Raw genomic sequence first — 12,971 nt, 5'->3', positions numbered from 1 at the left:
AAGAAGTGAAAAAGTGTTCCCTGCCATTTGCATGGCTGGTATCTCCCAATGCCATCTGGACTGGTCAACACAGGCCTTCAGGCCTTCAACTTTCCATCCACATTTGGCTACCAAATCCAGCTTTTCCTTTCAGGAGGTTACAAACTATATAAATAGGACATTTTGCCTGGACATTACATGTAATTCCTATACATTTAAATATTATACACTCAATTGAGGAAAGACAGGTGGAACAGTGAGAGGCCCAATGTGGTTAGTTCTTTTATTGCAAATATTTACCAGCTAGACATTACAGAACACAGTACTTGATGAGGCCTGACTGTATTGAGCCACAGTTACCTCGTAGCTACTTCAACACTGGTTAATTAAGAGTCTTTTGACGCACCCATGTGTCAGTCTTAGCAACGTAATACAAAAATACCCACCACATCTGCCTGTCAGACTTCCGCATCTGCGGTGGAAGGTGGTCAAGCTACACCGGTGTGTAGCTTGACCACATCCAGAAAATTGAATGAAAACGTCTGTAATGTCTGAACGTGACTCATCTGAAGTAGGTAAAGCTGATGTGCCAACTTCTGTCTGTAGCGTCTGAACGTGACTCATCTGAAATAGGTAAAGCTGATGTGCCGACTTCTGTCTGTAGCGTCTGAACCGTTTGGGCTAAAAACACTGTCATGACACAAAACCCACAAAATCTACCACACAAGGCAAAATATCCCATTACACCAAAGCCTACTTGCCAACAGTATGTTAATGTTATATATAATTTTCTGAAATTGACCATGTAAAAGTATCATTATAATTGGTCACACATTGATGTCAGACATGCACCTACCCCAATGCTCTGTTTCTGATGACTGGGATGAATGCAGGAGCATTCCTGCACCCAGAGGGGAGTAGTTCAAAGACCGGGTAGATTAAGTAAGATTTTACAGTTGTGCCTACTAAAACCTGTAAAATCTTCCCTAACAATAAGCCTTCGGTATCAAAAAATATTAAATTACAACTTAAATAGGAAGAAGGCAGTTTATGCTGAGGGTGATAGACAGGCTGTAAGAGATGTACAACATGAGATCAAAAGACAGATGACTGTAAAGATTGCATTACAACAAACAACAACAAAGGACTTAAGACACAAACTTTCAAACGAAAGGAAACTTTGTGGCAGGGAAAAAACACATATTATGTAGGTGTCATAACCAGCCATAAAATAATACAATATACTGTACGTCCCAACAGGTGTAAATATATGGGTCATGACAGTGTTATGACCATATAATGACAGTGTTATGACATGTTACGTCAGCTGTTATGACATACTATGACGTGATTATGACCGTGTAATAAGGTGTTATGACTCTGGTTGTCAAGTAAAGGCTTACCTTTTTTACTACTACATTTATATTGATTACTGCATTTTTGGGTTTAGAGTTTGCAAGAAAGGTATTTCACTGTACTTATGTATGTGACAGTAAAAATTTAAACTGAAATAAGTTGACTTTCATACCTCCACAATCTTCAACTGATGAAAAGGCAGGTTGAACATGAAAATCTATCATGCTAGACTAATTTACTGATCTCACTCATGACACGACTTGTAGTCTTATTTTAGCATTAACTTTAGCTTTGTATTCAGTTACCACTTTACTGTAATGTCAACCATAAATGTGGTTATACTGTCTATGGGTAGGCCTATGTGTTTTCCTGACCTCACAAATTTGCATAACTACAGTATTCAGAGCCCTTGTCTTTATCTACATTTTGTTACGTCACAGCCTTAATCTAAAATGGATGAAAAATGTTTTTCCCCCTCATCAATACCCCATAAAGACAAAACAAAATACTTTTTTTTTTGCAAATGTATAAAAAAATTAAAAGAAATGAAATATCAGATTTACAGTGGGGCTAAAAAGTATTTAGTCAGCCACCAATTGTGCAAGTTCTCCCACTTAAAGATGAGAGAGGCCTGTAATTTTCATCATAGGTACACTTCAACTATGACAGACAAAATGAGAAGAAAAACAATCCAGAAAATCACATTGTAGGATTTTTTATGAATTTATTTGCAAATGATGGTGGAAAATAAGTATTTGGTCAATAACAAAAGTTTATCTCAATACTTTGTTATATACCCTTTGTTGGCAATGACAGAGGTCAAACGTTTTCTGTAAGTCTTCACAAGGTTTTTTGTTTTTTTTGGCCCATTCCTCCATGCAGATCTCCTCTAGAGCAGTGATGTTTTGGGGCTGTTGCTGGGCAACACAGACTTTCAACTCCCTCCAAAGATTTTCTATGGGTTTGAGATCTGGAGACTGGCTAGGCCACTCCAGGACCTTGAAATGCTTCTTACGAAGCCACTCCTTCGTGGCCCGGGCGGTGTGTTTGGGATCATTGTCATGCTGAAAGACCCAGCAACGTTTCATCTTCAATGCCCTTGCTGATGGAAGGAGGTTTTCACTCAAAATCTCACGATACATGGCCCCATTCATTATTTCCTTTACACGGATCAGTAGTCCTGGTCCCTTTGCAGAAAAACAGCCCCAAAGCATGTTGTTTCCACCCCCATGCTTCACAGTAGGTATGGTGTTCTTTGGATGCAACTCAGCATTCTTTGTCCTCCAAACACGACGAGTTGAGTTTTTACCAAAAAGTTCTATTTTGGTTTCATCTGATCATATAACATTCTCCCGATCTTCTTCTGGATCATCCAAATGCTCTCTAGCAAACTTCAGACGGGCCTGGACATGTACTGGCTTAAGCAGGGGGACACGTCTGGCACTGCAGGATTTGAGACCCTGGCGGCGTAGTGTGTTACTGATGGTAACGGGGTGAGATCTTGCGTGGAGCCCCAGATCGAGGGAGATTATCAGTGGTCTTGTATGTCTTCCATTTCCTAATAATTGCTCCCACAGTTGATTTCTTCAAACCAAGCTGCTTACCTATTGCAGATTCAGTCTTCCCAGCTTGGTGCAGGTTTACAATTTACCAACCCTCAGCTTCCCTCAGCCCATCCCATCTATCTCTGCTGGCCACCCACTTCGTGTTTCTACGCAACACATATCTGTGCTGTGATGTTCAATGTCCAATTTCAATCTATCTAATCAAAATGAATCTACAGATTGCGTGTTGAAGATAAATACTTCTACTAAGAGTATTAGATTATTAGTAATTGACTGACCCGGTCTCTCCAGATCTTCTAACAGTACTATTTCTAGGGTCAATTTTAGATCAATACTTTGCATTTTCAGCCATTCCTGAACCTGAGACCAGAAACAGGCTACCTGAGGGCAATACCAAAATAAATGGTCTATTGATTCTGTATCCTCACAACAAAATCTGCAGAGTTTCGGTGATTTTATTCCCCAAATATTAAACATTTTGTTGGTGGCAAGAATTCGATATAATAGTTTTAGCTGAAAAGTCTTGAATCTTGCGTTGTTTCATATATCAACTCATACACCCTGTACCATGGAATCAGTACATCAAAAATCTCTTCCCAACTATTTTGCCATCTATATGGCACAGTTGTGGTCCAGGAAACTGGTATACTTTCTTATTTATGCTATTTTTATTCCTCCTATTTTTATTCCTCCGCCAGTTTTGATCCTTGATATTGGGCAGACAGACCAGTTCCGTACCTCCTCCGGCTGCCACCCGCCTCCTCCATTTTTGGGGCAATGCTATAATCAATTGGTTGTATTCTTGGATTGAGCAGACCTTACCGTACAATTCTGATAACTCCATGAAGGACACAACTCTACCATTACAATTTACAATATAATTTAAGAACAAAATACCCTTTTCAAACATCTTTCCCATAAATACAGGTATTTTATCAACCAGCACATTTAAGTTCAGCCATAATATTTGTTGTAATATTTGTTCTATCTTTTCAGGGGGATGAAATTGTCGCCAGCTCTGCAATGCTTGTTTGAAAAAGAGAGATACTTTGAAAAACGTCATATATAAAAGTAATATAATTTTCAATTAATCGAAAATGAGACATGACAATCTGCACAAAGGCAAAAATGCAATTTTTAAACAATGGATGAGCTTTTCTTATTAATCTACTTGAGAACCATGTAGGGTTCAAATAATACTTTTGAATGAGTGAAGCTTTTAGAGAGAGGTTTAGTGCTTTAATATTTAATAATCTCAACCCACCCAATTCATATTCATTATATAGATAGGCTTGTTTTATTTTGTCTGGTTTCGCGTCCCAGATAAAGCAAAATATTTTTTGCTCATATGATTTGAAAACAAATCATCAGGAGTAGGCAGCGCCATAACCTTTTGTGACTACGGGGCAGTATTTTCATTTTTGGAGAAAAAAACGTTCCCGTAGTAAACAGGATATTTTGTCAGGACAAGATGCTAGAATATGCATAGAATTGTCCGCTTAGGATAGAAAACACTCTAAAGTTTCCAAAACTGTAAAAATATTGTCTGTGAGTATAACAGCACTGATGTTGCAGGCGAAAGCCTGAGAAAAATCCAATCCGGAAGTGCCTCATGTTTTGAAAGCGCTGCATTCCAATGGGTCCCTATTGAGCAGTGAATGGGCTATCAACCAGATTACTCTTTCTCCGTATTCCAGAAGGTGTCTACAGCATTGTGACGTAGTTTTACTGAAGAATACCCGTAGGCGGCTACATTGCGCAAGTGGTCACCTGATGCTCCCAGAGAGATTCTCACGTAAAATACAGAGGTAGCCATTACTCCAATCGGTCCTACTGAAAAACGAATTGTCCCGATGGATATATTATCGAATAGATATTTGAAGCCATAAGTATTTGAGTAAACTGAGATATGACTAAGGAGTTAATCAGGGAAATAGTTCCATAAATAGTGTCACGCCCTGACCTTAGAGAGCCTTTTATTCTCTATTTTTGGTTAGGTCCGGGTGTGACTAGGGAGGGTACTCTAGATTTGTATTTCTATGTTGGCCTGGTATGGTTCCCAATCAGAGGCAGCTGTATATTGTTGTCTCTGATTGGGGATCATACACTACTCAAAAAAATTAAGGCAACACTTAAACAACTCAATGTAACTCCAAGTCAATCACACTTCTGTGAAATCAAACTGTCCACTTAGGAAGCAACACTGATTGACAATAAATTTGAACATGCTGTTGTGCAAATGGAATAGACAACAGGTGGAAATGATAGGCAATTAGCAAGACACCCCCAATAAAGGAGTGGTTCTGCAGGTGATAACCACAGACCACTTCTCAGTTCCTATGCTTCCTGGCTGATGTCACTTTTGAATGCTGGCGGTGCTTTCACTCTAGTGGTAGCATGAGACGGAGTCTACAACCCACACAAGTGGCTCAGGTAGTGCAGCTCATCCAGGATGGAACATCAATGCGAGCTGTGGCAAGAAGGTTTGCTGTGTCTGTCAGCGTAGTGTCCAGAGCATGGAGGCGCTACCAGGAGACAGGCCAGTACATCAGGAGATGTGGAGGAGGCCATTTATCAAATACCTTTTCAAAATCCGCTATAAATACCATTCCTGGCTTCTTATATGTTTCATAATGTTCTATTATTTCTAGTAGTTGTCGTATATTATCTCCAATGTATCGTCCATGTAAAAAAGTTTCTGCAAATTATTTTTGTTAGCTTTCCTGTAACGGCTCTCTTCTATCTCCTCCTCTGACGAAGAGGTAGAACAAGGATCGGACCAAAATGCAGCGTGATGATGATTCATGATATATTTTAATGAAGGAAAACCTATACATACAGAAACTACAAAACGAACGAAATGAAATGAAATGAAATAATGAAAACCGAAACAGCCCTATCTGGTGCAAACACAAAGACAGGAACAATCACCCACGAAAACACTCACAGAATATGGCTGCCTAAATATGGTTCCCAATCAGAGACAACGATAATCACCTGACTCTGATTGAGAACCGCCTCAGGCAGCCATAGACTACGTAGACACCCCACAAAACCCCTAAGACAAAAACACACCACAATAACCCATGTCACACCCTGGCCTGACCAAATAATGAAAGAAAACACAAAATACTAAGGCCAAGGCGTGACAGTTCCTGTATTGGAGATTCAGGAAGAATTTTGTGCATTTTTCTCCATATTCCATCCAGTTTGCTTTATTTTTGTAATAGATTAGGCAAAATTCTATATTCTCAGGTTAAATTGACCCTAATTAGTGCTTGTGAAGTTACTGCCATCAGAGGTATTATGAAGATCAAAACTAGAGCTTTCAAATGTCTGATATTTAGAATTCAAGACATAGGTTCTAGCAATTGCCTGTGAGCCAATGCCACAGATGTTAGAAAATTGAGACAAATTATGTGTGTAACAAATCTGAGTAGGTTGATGTGTATGATATTGGATATGATAGGAAAGTGTGTATGATGTCTGTATAAGAGTAAGACTAAGAATAAGACTATAATGTGTGATGTCCAAATACATTTGCATGTTTGAGTGTCTGTGTGTAACATGTAGTGAGTATAGCTTTAATATTCATAATTGTAATCCATATTGTATCACCATCATATTTGCATCATAATTACCTTTAACATAATTGAAAAACACACCCCAGCATTTCCACAGCAATTGACGTTTCACATGATCATGAAAGAGACCTTGCATTACTCTAGAGACGGCTTTACTACAGTACAAATGTATTCCGTACAATATGTTATTATTCCCCAATGCCCCTATTTTGATATCTTCCCCTTGCGTGTTGTAAAAATATATAAACTTGTAGACAAATACATGAAATAGATAGACAAATAATAAACACATTCAATTATAAAACAGTTCTTGACAAAAGAGAGAGGGAGAGAAGAGAAGAGGAAAGAGAGTGAGAGAAGAGAGTGAGATCAGGTGTGTGTGTGTGTGTATGTATAAGTCTGTACGTGTAAGCAAACATGTAATTGAGTACGTGTGTTCATATCCACTTCATAATGTTCAGATATTTTAAACAGCTTCTGTACTTTTTTTTCCCGTAACATGAAGTCCCTGTAGAATTTAGTAGGGCCACGGTGTTATGGAGCTGTCTCGGAATAGCTGTCCATCTATAAAGAGTTTGTCCACAATGATAAAGGCACGCTTACCCTTCTCCCTTTGTTGTCTTTGTACCGGATACAGTCTCTTACGACGTTCATTTATCTCCTTGGAAAATTGGTCATTGAGACCGAATTTGGTCCCTTTAAGCTCCCTTCCTCTGCTTTTGATCAGCTCCTTTTGTTGGTAGTGTTCAAATTTTGCGATGATCGGTCGGGGACCCTTGGTCTTGTCGCTCCGAGCTCCAAGTCTGTGTACTCGGTGGAAAGCCACCTTATTTACAGTCTCTATAGGAAGTTTCACTGCGGATTTCATGAATTCTCCGATTGCGCCCTCTGGATGATTGAATGCGTCCTCAGGAATACCAGAAAAAAAAATATTTTCACGCATGCTACGACTTTGTATGTCTAGTAGCGTCTCCTTCATCACCCTGTTTTCCCTGAGTATACAATCCGTGTTGGAATCGTGTATTTTTACCTTGGCTGTGAGTGTCTTGTTTTCTCTTTGGAGCTTGAGAATTTCACTCTGGCTGAACTTCAAACTCCCCTTCAGCCCTGCTACCTCCTCACACAACTTTTCCATTGTTGCATGGATTCCAGCCAGAGCATAAGCCTCTACCTCAATGGTAAGTAAATTGTCCGTGTCTGTAGATGAATCCGTTTTTCTTATTTTTGTCGGATTAAAGTTATTTTGTGAGGTGGTCGGATCTTTCCACGAAGGAGTATGTTGTTCCTCCATAGCGTAAAGCTGTTGGTACTCGTCGATTTCCCTCAGGATCTCCTTGGTATCCAGATTGGCTCTATACTGAAACCAGTTGTTTTACAAATAGATAACAACGAGTCTTTCCCACGACGACGACAGGTGTCTGTAGTACAGCCAGCTAGCACTCGTGGAATCCACGCAAAAAAAAGGAGCACAAACTTGCAGTCCCAGCCTTAAAGGCTAACCACGTTGTGGGATTCTTAATAACAAAACTTTAGTTTGGATTAAAATAGATTTAATGAAAAGTTTTAATGTAAACAACAAACCGAGTGTAGACAGTACAGTGTCCTGTTGTGCACTCTGATGACGCGTGACCGCTCTCCCTGGAAGGGTGGAACGGTATTGGCCTCATCCCCCACCATCGGGTTCTTGGTCACCTCCCTGACCATGGCCCTCTCCACCGATTGCTCAGTTTGGCTGGGCAGCCAGCTTTAGGAAGAGTCTTGGTGATTCCAAACATCTTCCATTTAAGAATGATGGAGGCCACTGTGGTCTTGGGGACCTTCTATGCTGCAGATATTTTTGGTACCCTTCCCCGGATCTGTGCCTCGACACATTCCTGTCTCGGAGCTATACGAACAATTCCTTCGACCTGATGGCTTGGTTTTTGTTCTGACATACACTGTCAACTGTGGGACCTTATATAGACAGGTGTATGTTATACCAGTGCCCCCTGGTGGTGATACAAAGTAACTTTCTATGAACAAATACGTTCAACCTTTTATTCAAATAATTTCTGTCCTACTTCTAACTTTTTAATCCACTATTGGGCCTTTTCCCAATAACCCCCGCCATAATGCACAGACAAACAAACAATGAAACATACAACGCACTAAACAACTCAAGTCATTCACTTGGTAAATCTCACACAAAATTACGACTATTCATAAACAACTCAACTCATTCACTGGGTACCTCTACAAAATAATAAAAAATAACTAGTATCTGGGTAATTACGTCAAATAAAATGAGGTGATTAACGCTGAATCACCTCTGCAAAACGAACTAGTATTTAACTCATAACCGGCCAACCGCCGTAGGATAGGGCAAGCCTCAGATAGCTTCGTCAAACCACCTCTGCAAAATAAATAACTAGTAAACAAATAAATAAAAATCATCAAGCCTTCATTTCATTCATCCTGTATTGACATGCATTTCACCAATAGCCTGTTACGTAAGTTTACCAAACTAGGATCCGACTATGTCATATTCAAAGTGTATGTCTATATTTTAGATTGAGTGAGGTGCCACTTACTTGTTAGAGGGAAACCACACCAGTGAATGCCATTTAATTACAGACTTAGATTAAACGGGTGTCTGCTTACCTTATTTAATTTTGAGCTGTGGCACCGTGGTGTGGAATCTCCGCCAACCGGGGTGACACTCACTCCTGGCTAGCTCGCCAAATGTTAGGGTTCGTTCCTTGGTCCGTTCCTGGCTCATTGGTGAAATTAGCATTATGACAATATCTTTAATGAAATCATTCAAAAACCTTTATTAATGCAATTGCAGACAGAAGTTGACAATCAGGAACATAGCACGCATGTTTCCCAGTAAGTTCTGCATCAAAGAAAAGGTCCCATATTATTGTATCAAACCTGTGTGTGATGTCACTGCCTACGTCATTATATTTTACTCATGAGACCAAAACCATGCCTACACAGCTATATAAACAAGGATTTTAGTGTGTTATCTAAAAGCTTAGCAGTAAATGTCCAAGTTGATTTATAGTGGAATGTCTGACTAGTCTATCTCCTACTCCTCTTCTGTCTCAGTCACACATCTCTTTATAAGAGGCAGAGAGAGAGATAACTAGAAAACAACTGTGGAACAATATTAAAACCTCATTATATATATATATATAAATATATATATATATATATATATATATTGTTAATCTGTAGTCTAGGACCCTATAAATGTAAAGAGGGAGGGGTCATATAACTATTAATACAACATAAGCATAATCAATTGTTTTAATACATCAATCATTTGGAACAGCCCCAATCATGACCCCTAGGTGAACTCCTGACAGACTCCAATCAAGTTGTAGAAACATCTCAAGGATGATCAATGGAAACAGGATGCACCTGAGCTCAATTTCTCATAGAAAAGATTGATGAGGGAAAAAATGAATTGAATCCATTTTAGAATAAGGCTTTCCGAATGCACTGTAAACTGAAGGTTATCATAGTTTCAAGTTTTATTAGTCGTATGTATGGGACACGCAGGGATATACATCGTCCAACGAAATGCTTACTTGCAGGTTCCATCTCGACAACGCAACAATAATAATAAACAATAAAACATAAAGAATATGAACATAAAGTAAATGGCTCAATAGAATATAATAAATAATTTAGCATAAGCATAACACAAGAAAGCACACTTTATAGTCCAATACATGGAGGGAAGTGTTCAAACTGAGCCGTATAATAAGAGTCTGGTAGCATCCGTTGTGATGTGTGTGTAGCATGGATGTATAGAGACTGAGTGTACAAAACATTAGGAACACCTTCCTAATATTGCGTTGCCCCTTTGCCCTCGGAGGAGCCTCAATTTGTCGGGGCATGGACTCTACAAGGTGTCTAAAGCGTACCATAGGGATGCTGGCCCATGTTGACTCCAATTCTTCCCACAGTTGTGTCAAGTTGGCTGGATGTCCTTTGGGTGGTGGACCATTCTTGATACACACGGGAAACTGTGGATCGTGAATAACCCAGCAGCGTTGCAGTTCTTGACACAAACCGGTGCTCCTGGCACCTACTACCATACCCTGTTCAAGGCCACTTCAATCTTTTGTCTTGCCCCTTCCCCCTCTGAATGGCACACATACATAATCCATGTCTCAATTGTCTCAAGGCTTAAAAATGGTTTGTTAACCTGTCTCCTCTCCTTCTTCTACACTGATATAAGTGGATTTAACATGTGACATCAATACGGGATCATAGCTTTCACCTGGATTCACCTGGTCAATCTATGTCATGGAAACAGCAGGTGTCGTAATGTTTTGTACACTCAGTGTATGTGTGTGTATGTTCGTGTGGGTGTGTGCATGAGTGAATGCATGTGTGATAAGATGCAGAGAATCAGAGCAGGTGGTCAGTCCAGTTCAAGTGTTCAGCAGTCTGACGGCTTGTAGATAGAAATAGTCTCTGAACCTGTTGGTATCAGAGTGGTGGTGTTGTTGATGCATGACAAGTCCTTGGTAGTGTGGATGCCAAGGAACTTAAAACTCGTGACTCTCTACTGCAGTCCCGTCTGCTTCCTGAAATCGACAATCAACTCCTTTGTTTTGCTGAGGGGAGTGGGAGAGGCTGTTGTCATGACACCACTTACTATCATAAAGTTATGCTTACTGTAATCTTTGAAGAAGCATCACGTTATGTTGTTCCACTCACTTTTAGGAACTAAAACAACGCCTGAGCCAAAGCCACAATCATGCAAAGGTTGGAAACAAAGCCCTAAAGATGCACAAGTATAGCACATCAACAAACTGTGGAACAATATTAAAACCTCATAATATATATATATATATATATTGTTCATCTGTAGTCTAGGACCCTATAAATGTAAAGAGGGAGGGGTCATATAACTATTAATACAACATAAGCATAATCAATTGTTTTAATACATCAATCATTTGGAACAGCCCCAATCATGACCCCTAGGTGACATTATTTATGCAATGCTTATTGAAATCCAGACCTGCCTCTTTCTAAGACCTACATGTACTAGAAAGTTCACGCAGCATGGATAGAACAACTAAACTCAGCAAAAAAAGAAATGTCCCTTTTTCAGGACCCTGTCTTTCAAAGATAATTAGTAAAAATCCAAATAACTTCACAGATCTTCATTGCAAAGGGTTTAAACACTGTTTCCCATGCTTGTTCAATGAACCATAAACAACTAATGAACATGCACCTGTGGAACGGTCGTTAAGACAGAAACAGCTGACAGACGGTAGGCAATCTAACAGATACTGCCAAATACTTGATTGTATTTTACGAACAGCTGAGAAATGTTTTTTTTTGTAACATCAGTATGTAAATGGTTGTATAAAAAGTGTGAAATATATATAAGCATTTGAACTATTCTAAATACAAATGCGTCTTTTAAAGTGTATGAATTTGTGTCAAAACTAATGAGCACTACATCATTCATATACTATTGAAATATTTCGTAATATGCATATACACTACAAACCTGTGATCATACATAAATCACCAACTAGCATGGAAAAGTGAAATATGTCCAAAAAAATAACCATGACACAAATACACAATAAATGTGGGTCAATCAGAATCAGTGAGGGTCAGCGGTTACAATCAACACCACAGCCTGCATTTGGATGGTCAGCAGAGCTAGTCCTCTTATGAGATTCTTACTTTCAATACTATAAATGATATTCATTCTCAATATACACAGCATGTTTCACATTATGGACTTTATATCCGTGGAGAAGAAGGAGACCGAAGTTGTGCCTTATTAATCATGGGTCCAGGATTAAGGCACAAAGGTGCTGTGCGTCGCAGCCGTTCTTAAGTTCCGGATGTGGATATAGAAAAATACATAAAACGATGGATGCAGCTAGCCCCTGACAGAGATGGAGGGAGAAAAAGGAGAGAGCGAGTGAGAAGTGACCAGACCTTGGAGGAGTGATGGAGAAAATGGTATGCCTACCAGAGCTTAAATAGAAAGAAAGCTTAAATAGACAAAATCAAATGACTTCTCATTGGTTCTGTGATCAAAAAATAAAATGTACATTTCAATTAAATTCTTTCCTGTTTAAGTAGTTTTTTAGTATTTTGATACTATGTGCAAGGCAAATGATCAGCAGTAAAAACGTTGCGGATGGGTATAATTTGTATGTATAAAATGCATAATAGTAATATTTAAAATCACTAAATCGGGTCATTTTGTATACATTTATTTAAATTTGTATCATGCCGCTTCTGGGGGGATTCTGTTAAGATGCCGGCAAAGTCGGCTGAATCCGGTAGACGGAAACGGGCCGATGTACTTGGGACGATTCTGGACAGTCGTTCATTTTGATTCCGGGCCGAGTCCGACACCTAAAACACTAGTATTTTCCGAATGAAAGCACTCACGGGATAACTGACACATCCTTACTTGACCTTGTTGGGCAAAACTCTGCATCAAAACTCAGCA

This window comes from Oncorhynchus kisutch, linkage group LG12 (assembly GCF_002021735.2).
Source record: "Oncorhynchus kisutch isolate 150728-3 linkage group LG12, Okis_V2, whole genome shotgun sequence".
Classification (NCBI taxonomy): domain Eukaryota; kingdom Metazoa; phylum Chordata; class Actinopteri; order Salmoniformes; family Salmonidae; genus Oncorhynchus; species Oncorhynchus kisutch.
This window is presented reverse-complemented; position numbering follows the sequence as displayed.